Source organism: Tupaia chinensis, unplaced genomic scaffold (assembly GCF_000334495.1).
Source record: "Tupaia chinensis unplaced genomic scaffold, TupChi_1.0 Scaffold000702_1, whole genome shotgun sequence".
Taxonomy (NCBI): Eukaryota; Metazoa; Chordata; class Mammalia; order Scandentia; family Tupaiidae; genus Tupaia; species Tupaia belangeri.
The window spans coordinates 460945-475564 of record NW_006160225.1 but is presented as its reverse complement, the minus strand read 5'-3'; the positions used below and the strand labels follow the sequence as shown (position 1 = coordinate 475564).

The 14620-nt window shown below is 39.6% G+C and overlaps 1 pseudogene; it reads right to left on the bottom strand.

Annotated features, from left to right (window-relative positions):
• Nucleotides 1-4901: 4901 nt before the first annotated feature.
• Nucleotides 4902-6059, bottom strand: LOC102485532 (26S proteasome regulatory subunit 10B pseudogene; annotated as a pseudogene).
• Nucleotides 6060-14620: the final 8561 nt, after the last annotated feature.

The window sequence follows — 14620 nt, the reverse complement described above, 5'->3', positions numbered from 1 at the left end:
GCGGGAAAAAACCCCCCCCCTAAAAAAAAAAACCCTAAAAAAAAAAAAAAAAAAAAAAAAAAGACCTGATGGAAACTATGGTCAGTTATGTGAGATCTAGCTGTGAGCTACGAGGCCTGCTCTCAGACACTTTCTTTAGTTTTCAGTAAATACATGGGCTAGCCAGTAGCGTGGTGGGTAAGGAAACTGGGTTCCACATGGCCAACTGCTTAGTTTGAGCCTCGGACCTGACGGCTTGAAAAGTATACTGAGCACATACGTGTTCCAAAAATCCTGAATTTCAGTGTGACCATGCCTCCTGGGGTGTGCTTTCTTACTCATCCCTCCTTACCTCGCTCCACCTCTCCCTTTCTCTCTCCAGAAACCATGCCTCCTGGGGTGTGCTTTCTTACTCAGTCCCTCTTCACCTCACTCCACCTCTCCCTTTCTCTCTCCAGAGAACACACATTTAAAAAATAAATACACAACCCAAAACATCAAACACGATCATTCTATCCTTGGAGATAAAAATAAATTTTGGTGTAAAACCATATCTAACATATAATAAAAAACCCATTATTCCTGTAGACAGCTTTACAAATAATTGGTTTAGAACTAGGGCAAGGATAAAGTCCTATAGTTTTCCTAGTACTCTGTGGCTTCAGATTTCTTAAACAAAATTCTAGAACATCCCGTGGTTCCCCAACTCTGTGTGCTCTCTTACTTTAAACAAATGGATACTTTCTTAACAGAAAAGTTATCTAAAACTTGGAAATAAGGACAAAAAGATAACTTCATGTCTTTTCAATGTCAAGTTGTAACATTTTCTAATAGGTTCTCCCAAGGATTATTTAATTTTCTAGAGGAAAATACCAATATTTGACTAATTACATACTATTGATTAAAGCCTAGACTTAAACCTGAAGATTTCTGATTAGTAGAAAAGATTATCTCAAAAGTTACATCTTTAATGCCTTAAGAAATAGATCCCATTTTTCTTTATACTGGCAAATTAATTTCAGCCTTTTTTTTTGATAAGCAACTACAAAATCTCTCTTCCTCAATTTTTATTTGAATCAACTAGCTTCATTAATAAGTTAAAAAAATCATTGGATCACATCAACAGCATATTTATACAAAATAAATATTTTAACTACATAAAAATTATGTGTTGGCAAACCTAATTTCTTCATTCCAAATTATAACTCTTTGACATTATATATAGAACTGATTTTACCAAAGTTTTGGAGGAGAGGAAGGGTTATAGTGTATACATACAGCTAAGTCTGTATTTGCTACCATTCATTAGAATTTCTTTTGCTACTTTTCAAAAGAAAAAAAATGACTTTATATCCTGTGCTCTAAAATCTACGATGTTTTTATCTCTTTTTTCTCTGATATGCTTTCCTCACCTTTCAAATAAATTGTAGCTTCTCTTCCTAAACAAAAATATGTATTAGTTCAACTACATACTATTTTAGTCATCATTTTTTTATTTTTATTTTATTCTAATCCATGAAGGCAAAGTGCCCCCATTCCCATGTCTTGATTTATGTTACCAAACACAACTGCCAAAAAGAATATCTGAAATAGAGATACTTTTTCTTTTAAGATCAATTATTAAAGAGATTGGATTCCTATATGAAATCAAGAACATGCTTTGTGCAATGAGGGTATAAAAACTGTGGGAAAAAGAGGAGAAATGAGAGGAAAAAACACACCTTTCAGTCAAGAGGGCAGTAAGAGGATCAATACCCTCACAAGAGAGCCCTAATTCAGTCAAGTTACATTTAGGTTTGTAGAAACACCTCGAAAAGCAGTTTCACCACAGAAGAACATGCTGTTGAACAATCTTTGAGGGAAAGCAGAGAGAAAAGAGAATGAAACATTTGCACAACATAACAGTGAGTTTCTAAGAGGAAATACACCACCAGAGAGCCTGTATTTGGCCAAGCACTAAGAAAGAGAGGGGAGAACGCTGCATGGTTTAGGCCTGGAACAAGAACATCTCTATCAAGATTGAGCTTCAACATCGTGAGCATAGAAAACTCATCTACTGGAACACAAAGAGCCAATAGAATGGAGAAATTGCCTACGTGAACAGTAAAGATCGAGCCTCAGAGGGAGTGTATAATGAATGTCGTGTAAGCAGGGTGTTGTCAGATGTTTTGACATCTGACAAAGATAAACGTAGTCTTGGTGACATATTTGGTTATAAATTCTACTTAAAAACTGAAGCAGCAACTGACATCCAGGGGCTAGCCTGGCGCTGTCTATTCTTGATGTCACTACAAGCTGTGCTGCTCCTTATAATGGGCTGTGCTTTTCTTCTGCTAAACACAAGCATGTTTACTGAACACCAAGAGCAGACAAGTATAATCTGTGATCAGGATGAATCGAAGCAAACCCAAGACCAATTTGTTATGAGCCGGATTAAACACATACACACAAAAGAACTCTGTCAGAATTCTAAAGATGACCAAATACACCCCTGCACTGACTAATACAAATGATCGCTACTTGTAAATAAATAATTGAAATGAAATGAAATGATTAGTGTCACTCTGACTTTTTGTTTAGGCTTTTGCCATAGGTCATGTATGCTTGCCAGAGAGAGACAGAGAGAGGGAAAATGAGAAATTTCTCCCTGTGGGGATGGCCACACTATAATCCCTTCTCCACTCTCCTGTTGGGATTGTGGACATATATGCACACAAACCAGGAGTGACTTTCAAGACTCTGGGTCCAGGTCTTGAATCTCAGTCTGCCATGTGGAAGTCCAGCACCTTAATCACTACACCACCTACTGGTGCCTTTTTCTGATCTTCTAAAAGAAAATTACTTAAAGAGCCCAATCATAGAAGCATCTCTGTTTCCTAGCAACATCCAATTCAATGAAAATCCTGTTTCCTTGCATCCTACCCCAAGTCACCTTCATAAGTCCAAATCCTAAAATATGTATTTTTTTAACCTCCTTTTATTAAGGCATCTCTCAGTTCCCATGGTGTGCAACATCCTTGTAATAATGAATCAACCACCCCAGTTTTGACTGTAGTTGTGTTCCTCGTGGTCTTTGGCTATACAGCCTTGACATGTATACACAAAATAATTTTCACCTAGACTGTTCATGTAGGGAGTATTAACACTATGTTCAGTCTAGAGTTTTCATCAAAAGTTTAGCTCTTTTACTTTTATCCTGGTGGAAATCTTTAATGAAAACTCTTGAAAGAATACCTAGACCCAGTGTCTCGAGCAAAAAAATGCAACATGCCTGGAGAGAGGATGGAGGAAAGAACATACGACCAGAAGAGTCTATACTTATCCAAGTTCTAAGGAAGAGGGGGGTGGAAATTTGTCTCACAAAGTTTTGGAGGAATATGAACGTACAAATTATGCAGTAGAACAAAGACTCACTTCGCACATACTTGGTGAGGTGAAGCTGAGGACATCCGAGCCCTGAAGGTCTTGGTTACACTGTGTGAAGCTGTGACAATTTGCCTTGTCAAGACACAAGTAGATTTAACAACAAGAACCAAAACATGGCCTCATTTCTGTATCTTCTCCCAAACTGAAACACACATTTTTTTTTCTGTCTTATTATTTAAACTTTAAGAAAAGAAAAAAAGCATACCTAAACAGAGGGGAGAAGGGCTCTCACTAAAGTCTATTGATAAGATGGTCCAATTTATTCGTCTTAGACCTTGAAAAGAACAGTGATTATTTTAAAAGAATTATTTAATTTTATTTATCCATTCATATTTTTGTATTTTTAAATTTGTTTAAAATTTATTTATTTATTTATTTATTTATTTATTTATTTATTTATTTTAATTCGACTAGAGAGTGATAGAGTGAGAGAGGGATAGAGAAAGTGAGAAAGCAAACCTCCAGATCTGAGACTCGAACCGTGTTTGACCATGTGGAAGTCCTGCGTCCTTAACCACCACACCACCTGCTGTCCCCTATTCATTCATTTATTCTAATTTGACTAGACAGAGAGAGAAAGAGAAAGTGAGAAAGTAAGCCACCATGTCTGGATCTCAAACCATTGTCAGCCATGTAGGCGTGTCTAGCACCTTAACTATAATGCTACCTGCTAGTCCTAAAACAGTGAATTTTTCAGTTCAAAGCCTTACCCAAGTGACAATCTTGCTCCTGACCAGTGATTATCATGCTCTTTTACCTACCTGTTTGCATGTTGGGGTGGAAATGGGAGATCTTGGAGACAACCAAAATTTTTTTTTTTGGAGAGGTTTTTGCTATATGGCGTGTGAGCATGCCATAAAGACAGAGAAAGACAGAGAGACAGAAAGCGAGAAATCACTCCCCATGGGAGATGGTCACGCCATAATCCCTTCTCCTCCATTCTCTTCTCAGGATCTTGGGCACGCACGCACACGTGCCTGGCATGAGTTTAAGCCACGGGGTCTGGGACTCGAACTGTGGTTGACTTCATGGGAGTTCAGCAACATAGCCATTAAGCTAACTACTGTCCCCTAAGACAGCCATTGTTTTTCAAACATAATTTCATTTCTTTACAACTGAATCAAACTGATCTTATTCAACTTTTTTAGGATGAGGAAAACAAATGATATAAAATAAGTCATAAGAAATGCTCTCTTGTACTATCTCAAATCATTTTCAATGTTTTACAAAATGCTCACACAGCAAATACGAAAAGCTTCAGCACTCTTCTGTTGTAACTTCTGCTGCAATAAATGCAACATTGACCAAAACACAAATTCTTCTGTACCAATCTTAAAAGCTGAATTACAGCATTACTAATATTTATGATGTTACTCAGACCTATTTTTATTCAAGTACTTTACTGGGATTATTGCCAATACGTATTTACTTTCCGTAACTTCATTTTTACATTAAGCCGATGTCTGTCATGCAGCCATCAAAAATCTCACATTAAATCACACAGGCTTGTTGTCCAGTTTAGACTCTAACTTCTTAGATTAGCCCCTTTTCTGACTGCCTTGGTGAAGTCTTCCTGGACTACAAAGTCACGATCATCAGGAACTGCCAACACTCCTGCTTCCGGACAGACGTTTCTGGGTCTGCTTCACTAAGGCCATCAGAAAGCCTCACAACTGCAGTGTAATCGATTTCACCGTGCTTTGTAATGGGGCCTGTGTGGATTTTCAGTATATCTAATCTTGCCTGTTAGTTTGGTAAATCAATGTGTATTTTTCTATCTAATCTTCGTGGACGCAGCAAAGCAGGATCCAGGCTATCTGGTCTGTTTGCCGCCATGACAGTTTTGCCTCTATGCAGAGTATCAACTCCATCCATCTGATCCAGTACCTCCACTGAAGTTCTCTGAATCTCTCTGTTGACTGAAGTACCCTCAGAAAACTGACGACCACCAATAGCATCATGTCATCCATAAAAATAACGCATGACTGATGGTCCCTGGCATAATGAAACATTTCTCTGACCAAATGAGCACTTCCACCAATGTACTTGTGTACAGTAGAACTAGACAGGGCCTTAAAGAAATCGCAGTCCAGCTGGCTAACGACAGCTCAGGCCAAGAGTATTTTCCCTGTTCCTGGTGGTCCATATAACAAACAGCCTTTTGGGAATATTATTCCTACATGCTGGAGTAATTCTGTGTCAGTAAGAGGTAACTCTATTACCTCTCTTAACTCCTGAATCTGTCCTGACAGCCCTCCAATCTCAGAATAAGAAACATTCCCATGGTCCTCCTGGGGCAGGTTGTAAACCCGTGGATCCACCTTTCTTGGCAAGTATCTCCTGAGAGTTAGTGTAGTCTTTTCCAAAGCAACTGTTGCTTCTGGCTTCAGCTTACTTTTGTCAAGCTTTGGACAACAACCCACAATGTATCTTAGACTGTTTGTAGCTTTAACAATAACTTTTTCTTCAGTTAATTGCTGAAGGACTTCTTCCACAATCTGTCCAACACTTTGGAGGGGCTTCAGCTCATTTTCAGACTTCTCATACTACTTGGTAAGTTAAGTTCTCTTAACTCCTTAGGATGGCCATCGATCTCCTCCTGCTCCAGCAGCTTCTTGCGGAATCCTGAAGCACCTATCTCTAGGGTCTGCCATGATGAGAAGCCATCGTTCACAGGGGATGCTGGGAACGGCCATTTTCAAACATATTTCTGTTCATATTATTTACTTGTGAGAATGTTAAAAATAGCAATGTCAAGGCTCTAATAAAACTAAATGAATTATAATCTCTATGACTGGAGTCTGGGCAGCATTTTATTTATTTGTTTATTTCTTCAATGAACAGAGAGACAAAGAGAAACACAGTAAGAGAGAGACAGTACCCCAACAGCGTCTCGGTGTTGTATCCACCCAGCCTTCAGCCATTCCTGGATGTGGGCAGGGAAGTCTCCAGACCCAGGCATCTCCTCATGTGAGATTGCCTTACAAAGTGTCCTGTTTCGCTCTCTGACCCCTTTGTGTTATTGCTTTTAAGAACTTTCATTTGAGGAAAGGTTGATCATTGCTGACAACACAACAGAATTAATTCAAATGCCCCCTATTAATAAGCTTAAAGCCCTTTGGGGAAAAATATCAAGGGATTAATAAAGACATCATATTTGTTTATATATATATATCAGGGAAAAAAAAAAAAAACACTCCGTAAGTTGCCTTGTCTAGAATTTGGCATCCAAAGTTAACCTGAGATCATTTAGAAAGGTGTGTTTATAGCTGGTCCCCCAGCCTTCCTCACTGCCAACCTAGCTCGAAACCAACCACCAGCTGGCTTGGAAGAGACACAAACAGGAGAAGCCACCCAAACCTGAGTCAAATGCTGCAATGCTTCCCGAGGCCACTTCAGATCCTCTCTCTGGCCCTGCAGGCTGGTGCTGATCCTGCATGATCGCGAATGTTCACATTGATGGTGAAAATGAAGAGATAAGAGGGACGTGAGCACCATGAGCTCTCCTCAGGGACTGACCAGCACCCTAGGATGCAGAGTATGTGGGAGACTCACTTCTTAAGCAGCTCTATTTTTCCAGGTAAGTCATAACCGTTGCTGATGTGCAGATAATCAAATTATGATTTGTTTGCCACGTGTCATTCCTGTTATCACTTGCAGCTCTTTAAGCCATACAATTTCTTTTTTTTTTCAAATAATTATTTATTTTATTTATTCATTCATTTATTTTTTTAATTTGACCAGAGAGAGACAGAGGGTAAGAGTGAGAGAGAGAGGAAGTGAGAAAGCAAGCCGCCAGATTCAGGACTCGAACCCTAGTCAGCCATGTGGGAGTGTCCAGCGCCTTAACCACCACGCCACCTGCTGGTCCCAAGCCTTACAATTTTTATTGGCAGCAGGTGTGGAGTCCTTTGGTGAATACCAAGTAGCACTATAGACATGCAAAGCCAAGCTCGCTCACTTATAAGCACAGGAATGGTGTTTGGCATCTATTGGATCAGACATTAGGGACCTAGTAATACATACTTGTGAAAAATGACCTACTTATTGTCTTTTGGTACTTTCTTTATTTTTTTTTCTTTTCTTTCTTTATTTTTTTTAAGGTTTTTGTCATAGAGTGCATGCACTGTCCTGACAGAGACACAGGGAAAGTGAGAGAGCACCCCTCCCCGCCCTGGGAGTATGGACATGCCACAATCCCTTCTCCTCAGGATTGGGGCATGCACATACATGTACCCAGTGTGATTTTCAAGCCTCTGTGTTCAGGACTCGAACCAAGGCAATCCAGTGCCTTAACTAGCACCCCACCCTCTGGCCACTGGCACATTTTTTAATATTACTTAAGTTTGAATTTATTGACAGATTTTAACTAAATATGTATAGTTAATAATCATAGAAAATATGAAACTCTGCATATGTCCTGAAGGATTTTTTTGCTAGAAAGATGGAATTTTGGAGATAAGAGAAAGATAAAAAATTAAGATCTCTTGTGGATTGTCAAAATCATCAGCAGGAGAGATGACTTTGTAGCCTACGTCCTCTGAAACTCTAGTAAGTTTTCTCAGCTCTGAATAACCAGGATACACTAATAAAAGTTACCACACTAACAGTTACCAAGTATAGGAATTATTAACTCTCCTGCTGTTTCCCATTATCCTAAAAAGATTTCAGCATAATAAGAAGACTACTAAGATCAAATGAACACAAAGATAAAAAGTATAACTTTGCTCTTAGGACTTTTTTGTTAATTGAATAAAAAAATGCATTCAATCCCTACTAGGTGCCTGGTTCTGTACCTGGCACTGGGGAAGCAAATGTAATTAAGATACCGGCTCGAACTTTACTCACACAGGTGGCTCTCAGCTCAGCAGGGAAAACGAATCTATAATGTAATGTAATCAGTGTACTGTGGAGCTAGCCGGCACAAAACAAATGGAGCTTTTCTGTTTGGTTTTTGTATATCACTTAGAAAGGCTGGTGCATTGTTTTCTTAATTCACTAGAAGCATGTGCACTCACAAGAAAGAGAAATAAAAGGAAAGTGTAAAAGCACCTCTCCAGGGGGATGTTCACACCACGATCCCTCCTCTTCCATTTCTCCTTTGTGATTTTGAGCACACATGCACGTGAGGTTGCCATGTTTTTCAAGGGTCCAGGACTTGAACTGTGCAGTCAGCCATATTGGATTCAGCTGCCCTAACCACTACACCACTAGCTGGCCTGGGCATATTAATTTTTTTGTTGGCGTTTTTTCCTAGCCCAGTACTTCTGAAACCACATCCACTTTGGCCAGTTCATGAATCTGATGTTGGCTATAGCATAATTTTTCCTTGCTTGCACCTTTATATCTTATCATTTATACCTTATACTTTCTTTTTTTTTTTTCATTTTTTGCTTAAAGACATGTGTGTTTTCCAGAGAGCGAGCAGAGGAGAGGAAAGTTACTCCCATAAGGCGTGGTCATGCCGCAACCTCTTTTCTTTCATTTCTCCATTCTTTTGGGATTTTGAGCATGCATTCAAATGTGCGGAGTGTGTTTCTCAAGCTGTCGGTCTGGGGTTCAAACTGGCCATGGAGGATTCAGCTGCCTTCCTCACCAGGTTATGCAGTTGGCCCAATCTCCTATCTTTTTTAAAAATATATTTGCATACTCATTGTCTTCATTTATTCTTACTCTAGATCCTGCTCTTTCTCCCCACAGTTTTCAATTTTAATTTAAAAAAAAAAGTCTTTCTTAAAAAAATGTATTTCTTTAGCATATTGGTCGATACTTACATGTTTCCCTCGGAGTTTCCTACTTGTCATGTTTGATGTTCTATTAGGCTGCATGCCATATGAAGTATAAAATGCATTAAGTCGGAAGATTACTGTCATGAGATGTGAGTGTACCTGAGAGGCAAGTGGTGATAAAGACAAGGTCGCTGAGCTGAGCATGTTTCTTACCTCTTCAGACTGAATTTAGGTCACTGAAACTCCACAGCATGCAGCTTAGCTTCTCAGGCCCATTTGCCTTGCAACATCCAAGATGTCCAGTTGCAAAAATGCCCAAAAGTTCTTTGTAGCCTTTTCTCAGTCTATTTCCTATTCTCAGTGATCTCAAAATGATTAAGGGAGACAAATGGAATGTTAGTTCAGCCCATTTCTCTCTCACGGAAGGAAGAAAATGGAATGAGCTCTTAAATAAGCTCTATTAAATTTGGGGTCAGAAAAATCTTTTGAAAAATGTTCTGGGATGGGTTGTCAGAGTTTTGACAGAATGATATAATTATATTTAATAAGTTACTGAAGCTCAAGGAGGTTTACAGAAAATGAAGCAAAATTTTGATTAAGGCAAAAAAAAATAAAGCTCAATTGGCCTGGCTGCTGGTTTATGATAGGTAATCAAAACACCAAAACTACTAATATTAAAATTTACTTGGTATAGATTTCTTTTGATTTACAGAAATAACATTTCCAATAGAAAAGTATGTATATTTTTCTTCTTTGCCATACCTAAAAAAGTACACTTTGTAGTTTTATAAGACTTTGTAAAAGCTCTTCTTTTTAAAACTTATTTATTCATTGCTTCCATGAGAGACAGAAGGAAGAAAAAAAAGAAAGAGAGAAAGAAAAAAGAAATAAAGAGGGAGAAAGAAAGAGAGAGAAAGAAGGAAAAGGAGAGACAGAAGGAAAAAGAAGGAAGAAAGGCAGACCCAGCAGGGTGTTCCTGCTGCATCCACTCTGAGCTCCAGCCAGTCCCGAAGCAGAGGCTTAAACTCAGGCTAGGCGCGTATGCGTGCGTGCCCAAGATCCAGAGAGGAGAATGGAGGAGAAGGGATTGTGGTGTGGCCATCCCCCCTGGGGGGGGGGTGATTTCTCGCTTTCTGTCTCTCTGTCTTTCTCTGTCTTTTTGGTGAGTACATATGCCCTAAAGCAAAAACCACTCCAAAAAACAAAACAAAACAAAAATTTATCTTTGGAATACTAATTTATCAAATATATGGCCATTCAGTGAATAGTTGAAAAGTTGGAATCATATTTGATAGATATCCAAGCTGTCTGTGGGGAGGGTTTTGGTGTGTGGCCACCCCCCCGGGGGGGGGGGTGATTTCTCGCTTTCTGTCTCTCTGTCTCTCTCTGTCTTTTTGGTGAGTACATATGCCCTAAAGCAAAAACCACTCCAAAAAACAAAACAAAACAAAAATTTATCTTTGGAATACTAATTTATCAAATATATGGCCATTCAGTGAATAGTTGAAAAGTTGGAATCATATTTGATAGATATCCAAGCTGTCTGTGGTAATGATGTGGGCCACAAATTTTTTAAAAATTAGATCTGCATAAATGATTAGATAAATAGTTATATTTTATAGAAATGTGGAGGGCCTGTTAGAGTTAATAGTTAATAGGAATTATAGGAATTATTTTTTCCTTTGCCGACTGATCAATATGCTTTTCAGAAAAAAAGCCCCTCCCAATGATGTATGCTTATCTGGGATCTGGCCCCCATAACCACCATGCCAACAGCTGGCCCTAGAATGGTTTTAAATATTAGTTGAGATAATAAATGCAAACTATAAAAGTTGTGATTTGCCTATTAAGAACACTAAATATTTAGCATTAATGTAAACCTTAAGAGAAGAGGAAGAAGGCTAGACATATTTTAATAGATTGAGTCAACAGATTAATTGTCTCTTTTTAAATCCTAGTAGGTATTTTCTTTTGTTGTTAGTCTCTACAGAAGATGTAAAAGAGGTAAAATATATTTGCTCATCTACCAATTATGTTAAACTCTCAATTCTGTAGTACAGAACTCAACTCTTCAAGAAAGACAAAAACATGACTCTAGCCTTAAGAATAGGCTTGTTTGGGGTTGGCGGGTGACATGGTCGTTAAGGGTGCTAAACTCCTCCTAGCCAACTGTGGTTTGAGTCCCAGGCCTGGCAACTTGCTTTCTCACTTTCTCTCTCTCTCTCTCTCTCTCTCTCTCTCTCACTCTGTCTCTCTCTGTTCACATGAAAATAAATTTTTAAAAATTCTTAAAAAGAAAAGGAACATGCCTGTTTACAAGCCAGCAGCGGTGTAGTTGAGAATTCACACTTAAAAATAACCCCATGGTATATTCTAAAGACACAATAGCAACTCAGAGAAAGGAGAAATTTAAGTGCACTGTAAGAATTTTGAAGGACATTCTTGAGCTAGAATTAGAGAATGAATGAAATCTGAGTAGGTGGAGTGGAAAATAAAGTTGTTCTGAAAGGAGAGTACAGAGGAGAATGGTCACATGGAGTCTGAAGTCAGAATGAGAACCAGGTGTGCCTTGGTTCTCACCCATTTGCTAACTGCGCTTCCTGGAAGAAGCATCACTCTCCACGTTTCATTAGAGCAGTGAGTGACTAACACAACTGTGTACTAGGACCTACTGGTGCAGTGATTCAGAACTCTCCAGCTTGCTATAACAGAGCACTGTGAGTGCTACCCTAGCCCCTGGTCCAGTTCGGTGGGGTAGAAGTCAGTGAACCCACAGTCCTTTCCTGCTCCAGTCCAGTGAGTTGGTCTCTGTTGACTGCAATCAACTGCAAACGTAGGGAGAAACTTGGTGAGGCAGTGGGGGGCATGGAGAGTGGGGTGGAGAGAGGACAGCTCTCCCTTCTTTCATTTCTTTCTTTAGTAATAAATCCTTTACATTACAGGTGTTGTTGACTTGTTAGAAAGTCCAGGAGAAAACATCGTAAGGTAAGTCTGAGTAACTGTTCTTTGAAATCTTGAAACCAGCCTTTTTGGGCCTGGTTTAGCTTATTTATTATCACATCAGCAAAAGGCAAGAGCTGGATCTTGTTTTCTGTAGTGAACTGGGAAGAAGTTAGCTAAAGATGAGAGCTCATTCACTCATGAGCACACGCACACAAACACACATAGTCCTTCGGTCTACATAAATTGCGTTAGAATAAGCAAAAACCAAAACCCCATAGAGAGTAGGAATTATTTGTATCTCCTAGGATGAGTGAAGGACATATATTGGGGGAAAGTCTGCCTGAAGTTGGTCTGCAGGATGAGTCTAGGAGGTGTAGCACTGACAGTGATGGATGAGAACCTTCTCTCAGCTAACCCTGCACACTGCCCCAACCCGCCTCTGGCACCAACACAACACACACAAAAGATGGTATAAGTGGAGACAGGAGGAACTGCAGGTGCTCACGAGAGCATGCCCAGATGATTAGGTTCTGCCTGACCTCGGTTTGATGTGAGCTGAGGCTCTCCAGAGGCTTCTTCCTCCATGGCCTGCCACTCTGAAAGGGTTGTTGGCCACCAGGGAAAGCAGCTGGGCCAGCCAGCAGTCCCAGTCCACCGAACAGCGGAGCAAATGTCTGTCACTGCCCTCACCGGTGCAGCTTCGTTAGAACAAACATACATCATAAAGCATATCTAGAAATCAATTCAAATTGCCTTACAAGTATGAGTCATCATGAACTGAAGACCAGAATTATCTGCCCCTCCTGGTGCCTCATCCCAATCACAAGCCCATTTCTTCCTATAAGTTGCCGCCATCCTCATTTCATGATCACCTCTTTCTTCCCTGCATTTCTTTCTTTCTTTTTTTTTTTTTTGAAGAGCTTTTTGCTATAGGGCACGTGCGCTCACAGACAGAGACAGACAGACAGACAGAGAGCGAGAAATCACCCAAGGGGAATGGCCACGCCGCAATCCCTTCTCCTCTATTCTCCTCTTGGGATCTTGGGCGCACACACACATGCGCCTGGCACGAGTTTAAGCCACAGGGTCCGGGATGCAAACCATGGTCAACTACATGGGAGTCCAGCGACATAGCCATTATGCTAACTGCTGGTCCCTTCCCTGCATTTCTTTAGCATCATCATCTAAGTGTGTGTCCCTGGACAATACGGTCTTAATTGTTTTAAGTGTGTGTCCCTGGACAATACGGTCTTAATCGTTTTTCACAATTGATTATCTCATCGATCTCATTCATTCTGTGTGCTTTCCTACTACCTATTTTCGTTTCCTTACAATTTTTCTGCTGGAAAACCTAGGGCGTTTGACCTGAATACTATCACTAGCCAACTGTACACTCCGGGTGCAGCTCGGCTGGTTCTGCTTCCTGTATATTCCTGAAACTTGGAAACTGGATCCAGAGGCTTGGCTAGACTCAGATTTGATCCCTTTGACAGAACTGTAGATGGTGGTCTACTAACTAGAGACTACTAACTTTTGATTGTCTCCTTTGTGTGTGTTGTAAGTTAGTGTTGATGAATTCCCAGATTCATTCATTCGCTAGGGATTGAATAGTCTTATTGTAGGTTGTCTGATTTGTTGTTGACACTTAGCTGGAGTACTTTAGGAAAGAGACACTGGCCCTTCATCTATGTCTTAGTTTCCTAGACACTGTTCACACAGCAAAGGCAAAATAAAGGAGTGATCCATTTTACTTGTTCACCAGTTTTTATTTATTGTTCATTATAATAATTTTCAAAAAAAAGCAGTATTCTTAATTTTATTTATGTATGTCTTCCATGAATGAGAGAGATAAAGGGAGAGAGAGACAGAGACAGGACTTCCAACAGGTTCTCAGCACCACAATCCACCCCTCTGCTGTAGTCAGCCTCAGCTTATGGACATGGGCATGCCTGGTACATTCAGGTTGTCTCCAAACAGGACCCCAGAACCTACACAGGTGGGTCAGTCTTGCAGAACATTGGGTGTTACCACAGCATTACCATTCAGCTCCCTAGGCAATTATTTTTAACATCACTATAAACTCACAGATATAAACCTATGTATTAGGTTTCATTCATTGCAATTATTATCCTTACTGGAGCTTGATTTACCCCATTTTAGCCCATACTAACCTCTTCAAGTAAAATCTTAAGTCTTTTTATCATAAGTTTTTTTTTTCATAATTTTGGCTGTATTTTATACAAAGTAGTGTAGACATCTTTTATGCCAGCCACAGACCAAGGAATCAAACATTTATTCAACAACCCCTGGCTTCTGTTGGAGACGAATGATACTGCAAGGCCGTAACATAGATAACACAGAGACTCATTACTCCTGGATTACTCAGCTTTTTCTTCTTCCAAAAGATCCAGGAAATGTATATTTATAATTTTTTTAAGATAAAATACTTTTGTGCCTTCATACTGATATTTTAAATTCAAATAAAGTCTACAGAGTTTTGTTGCTTAATCTCTTCTCTGTTCCATCTGTGTATCTTTTCTTCC